General features: G+C 34.7%; 1 pseudogene; it reads right to left on the reverse strand.

The window, feature by feature from the left end:
• LOC131045812 (photosystem I P700 chlorophyll a apoprotein A1-like) overlaps positions 1–15,322 on the reverse strand; it is an 83,419-nt pseudogene extending 68,097 nt beyond the window's left edge.
• Between the last annotated feature and the right edge of the window lie 2,840 nt (positions 15,323–18,162).

The following is an 18,162-nucleotide window of genomic DNA, read 5'->3' on the forward strand; positions in this document are numbered from 1 at the left end:
TATCTTCATTTACTATTGAATTTTCTAATACTACCGAGGTAACTAGTTCAACATTTTGTTTCGGTACAGGTGCTACCAGTTCAGGTATGATCATCTCTACTTCTGGTTCTCTCTCATAAGTTTTGATTTGATCTTTATATAGCTCATCCACCTTGACATTAGCACTCTCCACAATCCTCTGCAATCTTTTGTTATAACATCTATATGCTTTTCTTTCATTAGAATAACCAAGAAATATCCCTTCATCACATCTAGGATCAAATTTCCAATGGAATCATCTTTTTGATATAGCATTCACTATCAAAGATTTTGAAATACTTAACTAAAGGTGTATGACCAAACCATTACTCATAAGGTGTCTTACCGGTGTTTCCTTTGATATGAATTTTGTTGAATGTGTATACCGTCATGCTCATAGCTTCTCTCTAGTAGATATGAGGCAAATTAACTTCCATCATCATAGTTCTAGCTCCATCCAAGATAGTTTTGTTCTTTCTTTCCACAAAACCATTCTGCTGAGGTGTTTGAGGTGCAGACAACTGTCTCCTTATCCCATGCTTCTCACAATAATTGTTAAATTCACTAGATGTGAATTCACCACCCTGATCAGACCTTAAGCATTTAATCTTCAACCCTGTCTCTGTCTCAACTTTATCTTTAAAGATCTTAAACTTTTCAAAAGCTTTAGATTTCTCCCTTAGAAAAGTAACCCACATCATTCTAGAATAGTCATCAATGATTAGCATAAAATATCTATCACCTTGAAAACTTTTCATTCTAGAAGGACCACATAAATCAATATAAATAAGATCAAGAACATCAGTAGATTTGTCTTGTATACTCTTAAAAGAATTTCTAACATGCTTTACTATTTGACATTCCTTACATACCGGATTATAGGGCTTCAAAATCTTAGGTATATCTCTAATAACATTAGTTGAACTAATCTTTACAATGCATTTTTCTCAAGTGGTATCAGAGCTGGTTATGGACTGGCTGGTGGAAGAATCGTTTGCGAACATTGAGGCATTCCTTGGGGTGGACAGATCACTGATTGGAGGTAGGTTGCGTGTGTGTTCAATAGATTACCGAGGGGAGGCGATTGAAATTGGTAGTCAGATCATAGAGCTAAGGCAGTTCACCAGAGTGGAAGAAGAGATTCCATCGAGGAGGACAAACCCCCAAAGGGTAGAGCAGATGATGCAAGACTTCAAGAATGAAGTGAGGAATGAAATCTGAAATGCTTTGGCTGGTTTGCAGATAAACCTTGATTCTGAGGATGAATATGAGGAAGCCGATGAAGAGCTTGAGGAAGCTGAAGGACCAGAAGATGAAAGAGAGGAAAGATTCTTGAGAGAAGTAGTGCAAGCGAGTAAAGTTCATAAATTTGAGGTTTCCAAATTTTTCGGAACGCTGAACCCAGAGGATTTGATCAATTGGATCAAAGAGTTGGAGGACTACTTTGAGTTTGAGGATGTCAAGGACCCACATAGAGTCTAGTTGGCATAGACCAAGTTGAAAGGGCATGTTGCCTTGTGCTAGAAAGAATTGTAGAAAGATAGAGTGGAGAATGGTGAATTGAAGATCACTCAGTGGAGACAGATGCTTGCAAGATTGAAGGCCAACATCATACTGGGAGACTATGAACTAGAGTATTTCAAGAAGTTGCAAACCCTGAAATAGAGAAACATAACTGTGAAGGAATATACTGAGGAATTCTAAAATGTGGTGATTAGATCTGGGCATAGAGAGATGGACAGAGAAAAGGTGGCAAGGTACATCAATGGACTTGCTTTTAACATTCAAGATGAGATGAGTATGTTGAAGGTTTCCACAACTGAAGAAGCTTACTAGTATGCTTTGAAGGCTGAGGAGAAGGTGAGAAGAAGACAACCGAATAAGGGAAAGGAGAAATTCAAGATGAGTGATAGTATGAAGAAACCAGTTGAAGAAGAGGAGTCAAAACCTAAGTGGAGTAAAGAACTAGAACAAAAAACATCGAGGAAAGGTAGCAGCAGTACCGATAGAGAATTTCCTGGCAAATGTTTCAAATGTGGAGAAACCGGACATAGATTCTATGAATGTAAGAAAGAAATGTCAAGAATTTTTGTAGCAAGAAAGGAACTAGATGGTACCAGATCTAACTATGCACTGAAGTAAGGAGAATCCCTTATGTTCAAAAGAAAGGATATTGGATCTACTCAGAGGAAGAGTCTTTTTCGGACTGTATGCAAATTAGGTGGGAAGTGTTTCAAGGTCATTGTAGATAGTGGGAGTGTTGATAATTTAGTATCTAAGGAGATGGTTGCGAAGCTTGGATTGAAGAGGCTTAAGAATCCTTTTCATTATGAGGTGAGTTGGTTACAAGATGATCAAAAGATAGAGATAAAGGAGCAGTACTTGGTGAGTTTCAATATTGGGCCTTTCAAAGATGAAGTTTTATGTGATGTTGTATCTATGAGTGTTTGTCATGTCTTGTTGGGAAAGCCTTGGCAGTATGATAGAGGAGCTATTCATGACTGTAGAAGAAACCTAGTTACTATTTAAAAGGATGGGCAGAAGTTCACATTAATTTCTTTGAAGGAGAAAGAGAAGGAGGTGAAGAAACTGAGTCCTGAGAAAAGTTGCAGTATTGAGAAACCGGTAGCAGAGGTTATACCAGAAGGTTTGAAAGAATCAGTTGTAAAGGTTAGACTAGAGATTTTGAAGAAAGATCTGATAGACTCAGTTCCAGAGGTTAAACCAGGAGGTGACATGAGTTTGTAGAAGGATCTGAAAGTTGATGGACAGATGGAAACAATTGACAGAGAGTTGATGGTGACAAACTAGATGAAGTCTTGTGGTGGAACCAAATTAGAGTTGCAGAAACTAAGATAATGTGCAGATCTAAAGCAAAGAAAGAGAAACAAAGGGAATCAGACGTTAGAGAAGCGGGTTGAGGCATCGGAAGAGCTTGAGCAAAGGTTGGCAGATAAGGAAGATGTTTGGATCAGAAATAAGCATGGGATCTTTATTCTGAATCATTTTAGATGTTCATGAGTTGCCTCTCATGGAATATCTTTTTCTACTTGGGTTGTCTGATGCAGGAGCATCCCCGGTCGATGAGAAATCTTCCATCAACCAAAAATGTTTTCTTTTAGTTTTGTTCTTATTTAGTTCTTTGTGTAGTTTTATGTGTTCTTACCGGTTGGTACCTGTAGTTGCTTGTTCTTCATGGAAGATCTTATTTTTGGTTTCCAAATGATTTCATGTGCTTGATTCCATATTTTTAGTTCATTTGGGGTTATTTTGTTGTTAGTTATCACTTCCGATTGACCGTTTTTGGGTTTCCAAGACAGTTCTTGTGCTTACCGGTTGGTTTTCCTTCATTACCGACATGATTCTTGGCATGTGGATCTATCTTGGGTCTTGTCTGATGTTCTTTGGTGCGTGGCCAACCTTCCTATTGAACCACATCATTTAGTTGTTATTTTTTGGAAAGATTTATCTAATTCTTAGGGCCGGCCTAATTACATGTTTCATTTTCCTGCATTGGTGAATGTAAGCTTATGAGGCTGACCTGAATGTGTTCCGACAGGTATAAATATGATGTTATGTAATTATTTTTAGGGTCAGAGGAAGTAGAACTTAGAATAATGATTTTGATTTGCATGTTGTGATCCAGTTGATTCTTTGAGTCTTGGTTGGATTGTATCTGGCTTGAAGCCTGCATGTAACCGGTTAATTAACGGATCTTCTTTGATGATAACATGATGATTGTCAGATGATCACCGAAAGTTCCAAGGCTTTATTATGATTTGTTTATGTGAATTTGTTATGCTTTCTTTCTCCTTTCATGGTATTGATCTTGCTGCATAAGTTGGTTGAATCTTTTAAGGGTTTTAACCGGTTATGGTTGCATCACCTTGTTGTTAACCTTTGCATCTCTTGCATTTATTGTTGAAGAGCTTGGATTTGTTGAGTTAAAGAATTCAATGGATTGTCATCATTAGTTCCTACCTCCACTTCTTCTTGCTTGGTCTTTTCTCTTAGTGTTCTTATACCAAAATCAACAGGTAGTTTAGCACCTTGACTTGCCAACATCAAAAAGTATTTTTTTGGATTAGTTTCTATAAGCCTTTTCATGAGTTTTTGGAATTTGGGGTTTTTTTGAGCTTCTTGAATTATATTGTCGGTTATCTCCTCTATGTTAGTATCATGATACTTGACAAAAGGTTTTTCTTCTCTTTCTATCATGATTGTTTGTGGTTTTGTTCCTTTTTCTTTAAGTCTTTGTTTTTGAGCTCTAGTTAGTACAGTCATATGAGTGATCTAATTGTGACCATTCAAAAGGGATGTTTGAAAATGTTTGATAGGTTACCTTGAATGGGGAATGATTTAATAGGTGATCTCTGTTTGAGGTAAATATGACAATGAGATTTGGCCACTTTTATTGAGAGATTGGGACAAGGCAAATCTTTGTTGAAAAGAACAAGTTTTTAAATATTCTTCATCAAACTCAGTTCCACAACCGTGCAGATAGTAACAAAAATAGTGTAGGAATATTTGATGTTTTAACAAGAGTTTGTGGTTTATGTAGAGAAATCTTCTCTTCTTTAAGATTGTCGTTTGACTAAGTTTTTCTTTCTTCAAGTGATGGTGAATGGTTATACAAGTGATTGGGATTGTTCTAAACTTTTGATCCTTATTGTGAGTGACAATATGAGATACCTAAATTGAGTAGAAAAGATCCTTCCCATTGATAGACTTGGTTAATCTAATTTGCAACCTATGTTTCACGATAAAGGATGATATATCCTGATGTTAAAACTTTTCTAGAAATCAAAATGATGATTGTACTCAATTTTGTTTGATCTAAGTTTAGTTGAAAGGTTGCACTTGTAATAACCAACTTTCTCCTGGTTTAAAATGATGTTTCTGATGCAAAGAGTTTAAACTCTAAAAAGGGTATCTAAAAAATGTTCATCACTTTCTAAAAAAAATTTAAATCTTCTCCTTGTCTTTAGTGATGACAGCCCAATGCGCTAAAACAAACAATGAATGCACTAAAAGATTCAATGAATGTGATAGTCGGGAACTTCTATGTGCTTTACTACCCTCTAAATTTGCTAAATTGTTCTATGGATGTGCTAAACTAGCGGTAATTCAACTTTCTGACAATGTAAAAATATGTCTTCCTGATATGCTACTGTTGAGACTTTATGCGCCAATGTTTCACTTTTATGCACTACTATTTGTTTCCTAAGCACTACTAATATCTGTATATGCGCTAACGTATGTTGTTTATGTGCTAGATTGTGTTGTCTATGTGCTAGACCGTTATGTGTTTGGATTGAAAATTCTAAGTGTTTTTAATGGATGATCTTTTGAAACATGAATAAAAACACTGCATCAATCAAGAAGATAGTAGTTTCAATTTGTGTTGCCCTATAATCTAAACAATTAAGTGTATGTTCAAGGATCTTTTCAAATCCCATTTGTTTTCACCGATTTGAACAAAGAAGGCACATCGGTCAAACTCATCTATTCTCAAAGGTCATCAATAATATCACAGCTCAAATCTTGATACTCCTTCATCTCAAACAAACTTGTCACACTCTAGGGTGCGCTCATTTTTTTGCCTTTTTCCAAAAGTTGAACCAAAGAGAATTGCTTCTCAATTGGATCATTTTCTTGGGAGATGTATGGTGAGTGTCTTGGGGGTGGATTCTTCCCCACCCTTGCACTGAGATAGTAAAAATGTTTGGATAACTAACTTAGCTTGGCTTCTACTTTTAAATTTCATAATAAGGGTGTTTTTTGGTGCATCAATGATAAACTTCCTTAAGAGGCTCCCCAACCTTTGGAATAAATTCTTTACGTATCTTAAGGATAATGGGGGAAGGCTATCAATGCACGCTACCATTGGATGTGATTTTCATCACAGTCCACATTTGGTTATAGTGGGTTGGAATACTTGGTGTTAGTCATTTCCCACTTAGGTCATTCCCCTCTCACCGACTTAATGGGAGTCTTGGGAGGACAGGCCTACTAAAATATTTATCCTAATTGCAAAAAAAAAAAAAAGTGAGTTTGGTGTTTTTATCACCCAATTAAGGGGAGAGAATAAGCCTATCACAAGACAAAGCATATATGATTTGTTCTTTTTATCCCATCATTGCAATGTGGTCTACTTTCTACTTGGAGATGTTGCTCCAAAAAAATATGGTGGTTTTTAACCAAGATAACAAAATGAAGTGTTTCTTTTTTAGCCAAAAATTTACAATAATGAACTTAAGAACTTGAAAAAGTTTGCAAGAATGAAAATGTGGCTTGTTCTTTTTACCTTGCAAATGAAGTGTGAGTTGTTCTTTTTACCCTTTTGTAACAAGAAAATAGAACCTACTTGTTCTTTTTAATTTCCATTAAGATAAGTGTGAGCTATTTGCAAAATTAAAGGTTCCTTTGTTGTTCTTTTTAACCTTTTGCAAGAAAGGAAAATTAAGGTTCTTTTGATAACACCAAAGGAAAAGTGAGATTCATTTTATTTTGTACCGAATGAACCATGTGATTCTTTTTAAAACCTTGGGCAAAATGAAAGGTGAGCTATTTTTAAGATTTTTGTAACAAAAAAGAAAACTTGAAACAAAAGTTAACTAAAAACTAAATCTAACTCCCTTGAACCTGCAAGAAAAGTTAGCACTTGCAAAACCCTTTGAAAGATTAGTCAATAATGTGGGCTCACAAGCCTAAATTTTTCTTTGGCATTATAGATTTTTGACTCTCTATTTTTGACAAATGTGCTAAAACAAAGAACCAATGGGTTGTTGGTATTTTGGTTATGTTGATATGGTTTTGTCATTGATGTCAAAACCTATAACACTTATCAACTCTGGCACTTTGGAGGATCAACAATGTTCACTGACAAACAAGTCACTTTATACACAGTCACCAGTATCTGATTCACTGGCAGGATATATTGTTCATCGACACTTGGAATGACATGGAAAACATTTGGTTATGTCGAAGACATTGTTTGGACACTTTGTCTTGGAAAATTGTTCATTGGCATATTCGTATTTGCATATTTGTTGTTATCAGCAAATAGGTCCAAAATAAGCACCGACAGGCTTATCTATTCCAGATCAACACGACATGCTTTGGAGATGATTTTGTTGTTATTGTAAATGCATTAAGCCGACATGTTGAATCAGATATTGCATCGGTTATTGATTTACTTGTAATTATTTTATTGTAATATCTTATAGAGCCGACCTACTAAAATTGGTCTTAGGTTATGGTATATATGTAAGATCTTATTTGTAAGATCGATATACGATTTGGAAAAGGAATAGTAAGAAGGTATATGCAAGAATAAGTAGAGCTATACACGCAGACATCATTTGAAGGTGAAGTGAGGTTTTTGCGAAGGCATATTAGAACTACACTGGTACTGAATCCAGCATATGAAGATGCTATTTTAAGCAGTACATCATCATTGGATTTAACCATCCAATTGTAGTCAGTGTGACTCCTATTTGTGTTTGAGCAGTGAGCTCTAGGCGCTTGGCCTTTCTGCATGTGCAGACCCCATTTGTATACACATACTATCTATAGTAGTATCATCTGATTGTGGGTAAGGTTTCCCATCGTGGTTTTTCCCCTTACAAGGTTTCCATGTACAAATATTGGTGTTATGTGTTGTGGATGTTATTGTCTTTCTATTTCATGCATTAATCTTTACCGGTACTGTAATTAACTGATAAATTGACTATCGGCATAAAGTCTGATTTACCAGTATTAAGCATTAAGGTTGGTTAAGTTGTTTTTGGTTTGAATTTATTAGACAACTGATTCACCCCCCCTCTCAGTTGTCTCCCGGACCTAAAAATTGGTATCAGAGCTTAGTCCTCTTTTTGCATAAGTTTAACAACTTGAGGAGATCCAATGTCTACTAACTATTTTAGGAAGGACAATCCTAAACTTGATGGAACCAACTATGGTATATGGAAGATCGGAATGGAGACACATCTAAATTGCATGAGAAAGGACATCTACGATGTTACAAAGAATGGCTATATTGCTCCTACTCAAAGTCAGCCTAATCCACTTACCTTAGGAAAAGATGAAGAAAATGATTGCAAGGCAAGAGAAGCACTTTTGAGTGCATTATCAGATCAGCAAATCATGGGATTATCAGATATGTCTACTGCTAAAGCTATTTGGGATCATTTGGAAAGATTGAATGAAGGAGATTCCATAGTCAAAATTGTAAAACTTGAAAGCTTTCGGGTCAGGTATGAAAATATGAAAATGGAAGAAGATGAAAAGATTTCTGCTTTTATGGAAAGAGTAAATGAAATTGTTTTGGGTATTAAATGTTGTGGAGGAACCTTAAGTGAAGAAAAAATTATTTCAAAATTTTTAAGAGGATTGCCACTAGCATATAAAATGAAAGTTACTACTATAAATGAATTGAGAACAATGCCTAATACATAAGTAACTAGGGATACATTGATTGGAAAACTTTCAGCTTTTGAAATTGAGGAATTTGGTCCCGTTGCTACTATAAAGACAAATTTAGCCTTTAAAGCATCAACATAATTTGCACCATCTTTTGACAAATCTGATTGGAAAGCCTTTTATGCAAGAGAACTTGAGGAAAGCAGAAGAGAAAATGAAGAACTTGAAGAACTTGAAGCACTATTCACAAGGAAAATGCCTAAAGGTCTAGTTGGAAGTAAGTATGAAGGTTAAGCGCCCTTTAAATGCTTTAACTGCAATAAGATTGGTCATATGGCTTCAGGATGCCCTGATAGACATACTAGACTAAGAGAAGAAGCTAGAAGAACATACAAGCCTAACCCTGAATATCAGAGATACAAATTTAAGAAGAATAAAGATAAATCTTGTTATCTTACTGATGAAGGAGTCACTGATGATTCTGATGAGGATCCGACAGAAAATGGATGGGTTTTTGTTGCTATAACAGAAGATCAACCAACACCTACTGTTCAACCAGTAGGGCAGGCCTTGGTAGCTAAAGTTGAAGTTAAGGATGAATGGATCATTGATTCAGGATGTTCACATCATATGACTGGTGATAAAGCTAAATTCTTGAACTTTTAGGAATATAATGGGGGTCTGGTAAGATTTGGAGATGATAAAGCTTGTTTGATCAAAGGAAAAGGTACTATATCTCTTGATGGTAAGCATAATATTGACAATGTTTACTATTTAGAGGGTTTAAAGAATAATCTTTTGAGTGTTGGTCAATTAGTTGAAAAATGATTTCAGTTACAATTCAAGAATGGTAAATGCAAAATTATGAACATAACTGGTTTGGAAATTGCAATCGATAATCAAACTAGAGGTAATATCTTTCATTTGAATAACAATGAAAAGACATGCTTGATTGCACACATTGATGAAAGTTGGCAATGGCATAAGAGACTCTGTCATGTAAATTTTAATTGCATGGTAAAAATCAGTACTACTAAGGCAGTTAGAGACTTACCTAAGATTGTTAAGCCCCACAATCTAGTATGCAAGGAATGTCAATTTGGAAAACAAGTTAGAGCATATTTTAAAAGTATTCTAGAAAAATCCAATAATGCTCTTGACTTAATTCACACTGATTTATGTGGTCCAGCTAGAACTAAAAGCTTACAAGGTGATAGATATTTCATTCTAATCATTGATGACTATTCTAGAATGTGATGGGTTACTTTTCTTAGAGAAAAATCAGAAGCACTTGGGAAGTTCAAACTATTCAAAGCAATGGTAGAAAATGAAACCGGTAAGAAAATCAAATGTCTGAGATCAGATCAAGGAGGTGAATTCACATCTAAGAAATTTAATACATTCTGTGAAGTGAATGGAATCAAAAGACAGTTATCAGCACCCCAGACACCACAATAGAATGGAGTTGTAGAAAGGGAAAACAAAACTATCTTGGATGTAGCTAGAAGTATGTTATCTGAAGCAAATCTACCACATGTATATTGGGGAGAGGCAGTAAGCACAACAATCTATATATTCAACAAAGTTCACATCAAAGGAGAAACCGGTAAGACCCCTCATGAACTATGGTTTGGTATTACTCCTACTCTTAAATATTTCAGAATATTTGGAACTAAATGCTATATTAGAAGAGATGAGTATATTGGCAAATTTGATCCTAGAAGTGATGAAGGAATAGTTCTTGGTTATTCATCTAAGAGCAAAGCATGTAGATGTTTTAACAAGAGATTGCAAAAAAATTTTGAGAGTACAAATGTGAAGATTGATGAGCAGTTTAGAGGAACTTCAAGGTATATTGACTCTGAACCGGCAACAAAGATACTGACAAATGAACCTACATTGAATCCACCAGTATAGAATGAAGATCCAATTACACAGGTATCATCTGAAAATTCCACTGTAACTGAGGAACATCAGCTAATGAAGACACCTCGGTATGTAAGATTGAACCACTCTAAAAATCAGTTATGACAAGAGGAAGACTGGCAAATGAAGAGGTATGTCTTATTTCTCAAATTGAACCATCATCAATTAATGAGGCATGTGAAGATGAGTACTGGATTAAAGCTATGGAACAGGAACTAGAATAAATTGAGAAGAATAACACATGGACATTAGTTCCCCAACCTAAAGACAAAAATGTGATTGGAACAAAATGGGTATTCAGAAACAAACTTACTGAAGATGGGAAGGTAATTAGAAATAAAGCAAGACTAGTGTGTAAGGGATATTCTCATAAAGAAGGAATTGATTATAATGAAACCTTTGCACCAGTAGCTAGAATTGAGGCAGTCAGATTATTCTTGGCTTTTGCAGCACACAAGAACTACAAAGTATATCAAATAGATATTAAATGTGCATTTTTGAATGGAGATCTTGAAGAAGAAGTTTACATTTAGCAACCTGATAGATTTTCTTTGACAGATAATAAAGATATGGTTTGTAGGTTAAGGAAAGCTTTGTATGGGTTGAAGCAAGCTCCAAGAGCTTGGTATGCTAGATTGGATAAATATCTTTTGAAAATTGGATTTTCTAAAGGTAATGGTGACAACAACTTATACTATAAAGTGACTAATGATGACATCTTGGTTATAGAATTTTTTGTTGATGATATAATCTTTGGAGGAGAAGATGGATTATGTAAAGAATTTTTTATTGAAATGCAACATGAATTTGAAATGTCTATGATTGGAGAGATAAAATTCTTTTTAGGATTGTAGATTTCACAGACTGATAAAGGTATATTCTTGAGTCAATCCAAGTACTTGAAGGAGTTACTAAAGAAATTTGGGATGGAGAACTCTAAACCGGTAAGCACACCTATGACTACAAATGACAAATTATCACTAAGGGATGAATCTACACCTGTTAATCCAACTAGGTACAAGTCTATGATAGGAGGCCTACTGTATTTGACACAAACAAGACCTGATATTATGAATGCAGTATGTATTGTTTCAAGATTTCAGAGTAATCCTAAAGAAAATCATGAATCAGCAATAAAAAGGATTTTTCGGTACTTACAAGGCACTACAAATCTTGGTTTATGGTATCCTAGAGATGAAAACTTTGAATTATGTGCATATATAGATGCAAATTGGTCAAGAGATGTGGATGACAGAAAAAGCACCACCGGCGGAGCATTTTTTCTTGGAAGCAGATTAATTTCTTGGTTGAGTAAGAAACAAAGTTGCACATCTTTATCAATAGCAAAATTAGAATATGTTGCAGCAGCAACTAACTGTACACAGTTATTATGGCTTAAGCAAATGTTGAAGGACATAAAGGTAAAATGCAAGGAACCTATAACTATCTATTGTGATAACACTGCAGCAATTGATATATCTAAGAATCTGACACTACATTTTGAAACTAAACATGTTTCTATCAAATTGAATTTTTTGAAAGAGAATGTTGAAGCAAAAGAAGTAAAACTGGTTTATGTGAATACTAAAGAGGAGATTGCAGACATTTTCACTAAGACTTTGCCTAAGGAGACTTTTGAATATCTCAGAGACCAACTTGGGTTCATACCCCCACCGATAGAGACTTAGATAGTTGATGTTTTTTCATCAATTGGTATAACTAACAGAGAAATCTTTTATTCCGGCTTTGATGAGGAGAGCTACTTCTCAAGGGGAGTAGTTGGCATACTGAATTGGTTGGTATTTTGTATTTGAACCTGGATTTTGTATTGGCTTTGACATTTGATGTCAAAGGGGGAAAGATTGATATGGAAAAACACAAGGAGAACATGTGTTACTCTCATGGGGGGAGACTATTACTTTGGGAGAGATTGATTACTCTCTGTATCTGAATTTTGATTTCTGGTTATGATCTCTTTTGAGAGATATTAGTTTTTAGTTTTTGGCATTTCTGTTTTCACACTTTGATGGTTTTTCCATCTGGTGTTGCCATCAATGCCAAAGGGGGAGATTGTTGGTATTTTGGTTATGTTGATATGGTTTTGTCATTGATGTCAACACCTATAACACTTATCAACTCTGGCACTTTGGAGGATCAACAATGTTCACCGGCAAGCAAGTGACTTTATACACAGTCACCGGTATCTGATTCACCGACATGATATATTGTTCACTATCACTTGGAATGACATGGAAAACATCTGGTTATGTCAAAGACATTGTTTGGACACTTTGTCTTGGAGAATTGTTCATTGGCATATTCGTATTTGCATATTTGCTGTTACCGACAAATAGGTCCAGAATAAGCACCGACAGACTTATCTATTCCAGATCAGCACGACACGCTTTGGAGATGATTTTGCTGTTACTGTAAATGCATTAAGCCAACATGTTGAATCGGATATTGCATCGGTTATTGATTTACTTGTAATTATTTTATTGTAATATCTTTTAGAGCCGACCTACTAAAATTGGTCTTAGGTTATGGTATATATGTAAGATCTTATTTGTAAGATCGATATGCACTTTGGAAAAGGAATAGTAAGAAGGTATATGCGAGAATAAGCAGAGCTATACACACAGACATCATTTGAAGGTGAAGCAAGGTTTTTGTGAAGGCATATCAGAACTACAAGGGTACTGAATCCAGCATATGAAGATGTTATTTTAAGTAGTACATCATCATTGGATTTAACCATCCAATTGTAATCAGTGTGACTCCTATTTGTGTTTGAGTAGTGAGCTCTAGGTGCTTGGTCTTTCTGCATGTGTAGACCCCATTTGTATACACATACTATCTGCAGTAGTATCATTTGATTGTGGGTAAGGTTTCCCACCATGGTTTTTCCCCTTACAGGGTTTCCACGTACAAATATTGGTGTTATGTGTTGTGGATGTTATTGTCTTTCTATTTCATGCATGAATCTTTACCGGTACTGTAATTAACTGATAAACTGTCTACCGGCATAAAGTCTGATTTACCGGTATTAAGCATTAAGGTTGGTTAAGTTGTGTTTGGTTTGAATTTTTTAGACACCTGATTCACCCCCCCCCCCGCTCTTAGTTGTCTCCGGGACGTAACATGCGCTACAGTACTAAAAATGCTAAAATTTGCCACCAAAGTGCTAAAAAAGGCCTCTATGCGCTATTTAAAGTCTTCTATGTGCTAAGTTGATAAGTCTATGCGCCAAAGAAAGAAAGAGAAAAAGGAATAATGCGTTGAGATTGTTTCTAGATGTGCTTCTCTGGACCTCCTATGCGCTAAAAGGTATGCTATATGTGCCACTGTGTGAATCCAATGCTCTATTCTGGTGTTCTACCAAAAACTTGTACTTAAACCTGGTCACAAATTGTTAGAAATATTAGGGGTAGGCCCCATGGTGAATGCCAAAAATGTGTACACAGAAGTGTGACTGTCAAACAATCAAAATGTTAAGTTACACACCAATGAAACATTATATGTTAAAGGATTGAATTTATAAAATGAATTAAGCAACTATCATATTTAAAATCATTCCATTGTACTCTATATCTAAGGATTCTTCAAGTCATGGTTCTTGCTAGATTAGATCATTGACCAATTGACTCTTAGAATGACAACTCAAAGAGTGAGTGCTATGATACATTGATCTATATGCTTATGCAACTGAGATCTATTATGATAATGTTAAAGCTTGCCAGGATGAATCTAAGATCATGGAAATGATAGGCTTATAAGATTACTATGCTATTGATAATGAAACTAAGATGCTAACATGATCATGATTGCTATGCTAATATGATTATGATCTAAAATTCTTGAGGGAGACTTGTGTAACTTGATAATAAAAGAACCTTGATAATGAGAGAACAAAGTCTGTAGCACCTTGATAATGAGCGGATGAGCCCTATTTATAGAAGAACTAGGCGATTGGAGGGCTAAAATAGAATTGATTTAGCAAGGGCTAGGATTGGATGAGAGAGGCATGATCCTCAATCCATGTGATACTTTCAAACCAATCATATGTTGACAAGTGTCATCATGAGGAGGCTTCAGAGGAGAGGGAAGAGGCATTAGATGCCTGAGGAGACATGATGGTTACCCTAGGGGGTTTGGTTAGGGTTAAGTTAGTGGATAAAGCTTTTATCCAAGGAGTAAACTCTTATGCAAGGTCTAAAGGATAACCATGGTCAAAGAAATGAATGCTTGAAGAGACTTTGGGGTTAAATGAATGCTTAAGTTAGAGGAAAAGTCTCTAACCAAGGGTCAAAGGTGAGTTAGCCTTTAAGGCTTGGGAAGACTTCAGAGGTTAACTTGTGGAAGGGAGAAAGCATTTAATGCTTTTGAGAAGTGACTCCTTCCTAATCCTTAGTTTAGGAATGTGCACATGTTTAGAAGAAGGAGTTAGGCTAATTAGAAGGGTTTAGAAGAATCTAGATGAAGGGTTAGTGTGCAAGTGGGTTTGTAGGAGAATGCAAGTGGGATAGATTTTTAGGATTTTAAATAAATATTAATATCATATGCCACTACCACAAGTCATTTTATGTCGCCAGGTCTCCTCGGTCCCACACCTGGTACATAAATTTGAATAGGTTTATCACACCTTATAAAACTATCTTAATTGACTTAATTCTAAAAGCCTTTACTAACCTTAATGAATCATAAAAATGCAATAATCTTTGTTGATGTGACTAAACTATATATAGGTCATAATAATTAATCCAATAGGCTTTTAGTGGGAGAATCCCGCCTACAAAGTGCAAGACATTCTGGCGACCGCTGGAATGTCTTGCCGCCGACGTTTTCCCCCGCATGCTGACGTGTGCATTGGCTGATGTTTTACCCCGCATGCTGACGTGTTGCTACGGTTTCCTTTTTCGTCGTCACCTGTCTGCTTGCGGTGCTGTTCGTGCATGCGCTCTTTTTTCGAAGCGATGCTATCTTTAATATTTTCATCCTCGAGGGTGTGCACGAATGTCGATGTTCTTTATGGCCACTTGGAACCCTAAAATGTAATTTGTTTTGTTGTTATCAGAAATATTTTGCTCTGCAAATTTTCGCATAACATTGGATATAGTCGTCGAGTTAGGTTTTCTTCTAGCTGTGACTATTTTGTTGGGCTTGTTTGTGAGCTTCACGCCGTGAATGGTTTTACTTTGCAAGGTAAGTGTTTCTTTTATTTTAAAGTTTTTTTTATTTGTAATGCATTGTTTATACTGTTCTTATTTTTTCCCGTCATGTGCTTGCAGGGTTGTTACTTTGTTTATGTTGTTCAACTGTTTGTGGACATGACTACTTTCAGTCTGCAAGGCACAGGTATAGTCGTCGAGTTTTTGCATAATATTGGATATAGTCATCGAATTAGGTTTTGTTCTGGCTTTGAGTGTTTTGTTGGGCTTGTTTGTGAGCTTCACGCCGTGAATGGTTTTACTTTTCAAGGTAAGTGTTTATTTGATTTTAAAGTTTTTTTTATTTGTAATTCATTGTTTTATAGTGTGCTTATTTTTTCTCGTGTTGTGCTTGCAGGGTTGTTACTTTATTTATGTTATTTAATTGTTTGTGGATGTGACTACTTTCAGTCTGCAAGGCACAGGTATTTAGGTTTTCCACATTGTGTTGTGGGTTAAAAGGCTTTTAACATAAGAAATGGGTTGTTTCGGGAAATTTATTGAGTTTCCTTTTCCAGTTTGTAGATTAATATTGAGTTGGGTTTAAGAAATGGTTTACGAAACACTTTCAGTTTGTGTGCATTTTGTTGTAGGTTAAAAGGGTTTTAGTTGGGTTTTGCAGTTTGTAGATATTTATTAATTTAAGTTTTAATTACCATCAATAGTTTAAGGTTCTATTTTGAATACGATATTTCTTAATTTGCTTTAATGTTTTCATCCCCGACAGTGTGCACGAATGTCGACTGTTTTGTTGTGCTTGTTTATGAGCTTCTCACCGTGAATGGTTTTACTTTGCGAGGTAACTGTTTAGTTTATTTTAATTTTTTTTTAATTTGTAATGCATTATTTTATAGTGTCCTTATTTTTTCCCGTGGTGTGCTTGTAGGGTTGTTACTTTGTTTATGTTGTTTAACTATTTGTAGACGTGATTACTTTCAATCTGCAAGGCACCTGTTCACTTTGATAGGTATTTAGGTTTTGGGCATTGTGTTATGGATTAAATTGTGTTGTAGGTTAAATGATTTTAGTTTGGTTTTGCACTTTTGCAGATATTTATTGATTTAAGTTTTAATCAGCATCAATAGTTTAAGGTTCTATTTGGAACATGATATTTGTTAATTTGCTTTAATGTTTTCGTTTGCAATGGTCTCCACGAATGTCGACATTCTTTATGGCCGCTTGGAACCCTAAAATATAATTTGTTTTGTTGTTCTCAAAAATATTTTGCTCTACAAATTTTCGTGGAATGTTGGGTGTTTATTTTGAAGTTTTTTTAATTTGTAATACATTGTTTTATAGTGTGCTTTTTTTTTCGCGTGGTGTGCTTGCAGGATTGTTACTTTGTTTATGTTGTTTAACTATTTGTGGACTTGACTACTTTTAGTATGCAAGACACCTGTTCACTTTGACAGGTATTATATGTATATATACACATGTACATATATATATATATATACATGTATGTATAGGCATGTATACATCTATATAAATACACACATGTATGCATATATATATGCATGTATATATATACACATGACAACTTTTCACTTTGACAGGTATTATATGTACATATACACATGTACATATATATATATAGGCATGTATACATCTATATAAATACACACATGTACGCATATATATATTCATGTATAAATATATACACATGTACGTTATATATATATATATATATATATATATATATATATATATAGTTTTATCAAATCTCTATTTTAATAACTCCATTCTGATTGAAGTTGCAAGTAGTAAATGTGACAATGAATAATATGCAGTATCACAGAAATTTATTCCCTGAACCCTAAGATATTAACATACAATTTAATTTTTTTAAATCATAGAAATAATTTAAAGAAAAAAACTAACTCAAGTAAAACAAAACCAATCAATACAAAAATATGTATATATAATAATAAAGTCTTTTAACGGCCAATACTCAATTAATTGCCCAAACTATTAACATTGCCCTGTGTATAAACAATCAATTTCATAAAATCTGAAAACCTTGAGGGATACATGCATGTACGCATATATAAATGCATGTGTATATATATACACACACACACACACACATGTACATATGTATGTATATATAGTTTTATCAAATCTCTGTTTTAATAACTCCATTCTGAAGTTTGTAGGAATTGTTTTCAAAAAAGAAAGAACCCTCCAAACAAATCTATAAACTATGAAATTGGTCACCCAATATTTGTTTGTTACTGATTGAAGTTGCAATTGCAAGCAGTAAATGTAGCAATAAAGAATACGCACTATCACAGAAATTTGTTCCCTAAACCCTAAGATATTAACATACAATTTAAATTTTTTTAATCATAGGAATAATTTAAAGAAAAAAATTAACTCAAGTAAAACAAAACCAATCAATATAAAAATATGTATATATAATAATAATGTATTTTAATGGTCAATACTCAATTAATTGCCCAGACTATTAACATTGCCTTGTGTATAAACAATCAATTTCATAAAATATGAAAACCTTGAGGGATTTATTTTAGAAAAGAAAGAATCATACAAACAGATCTAAAAAAAAAAAATTGCTCACCAGTCT

The sequence above is a fragment of the Cryptomeria japonica genome, chromosome 5 (genome assembly GCF_030272615.1).
Source record: "Cryptomeria japonica chromosome 5, Sugi_1.0, whole genome shotgun sequence".
NCBI lineage: Eukaryota > Viridiplantae > Streptophyta > Pinopsida > Cupressales > Cupressaceae > Cryptomeria > Cryptomeria japonica.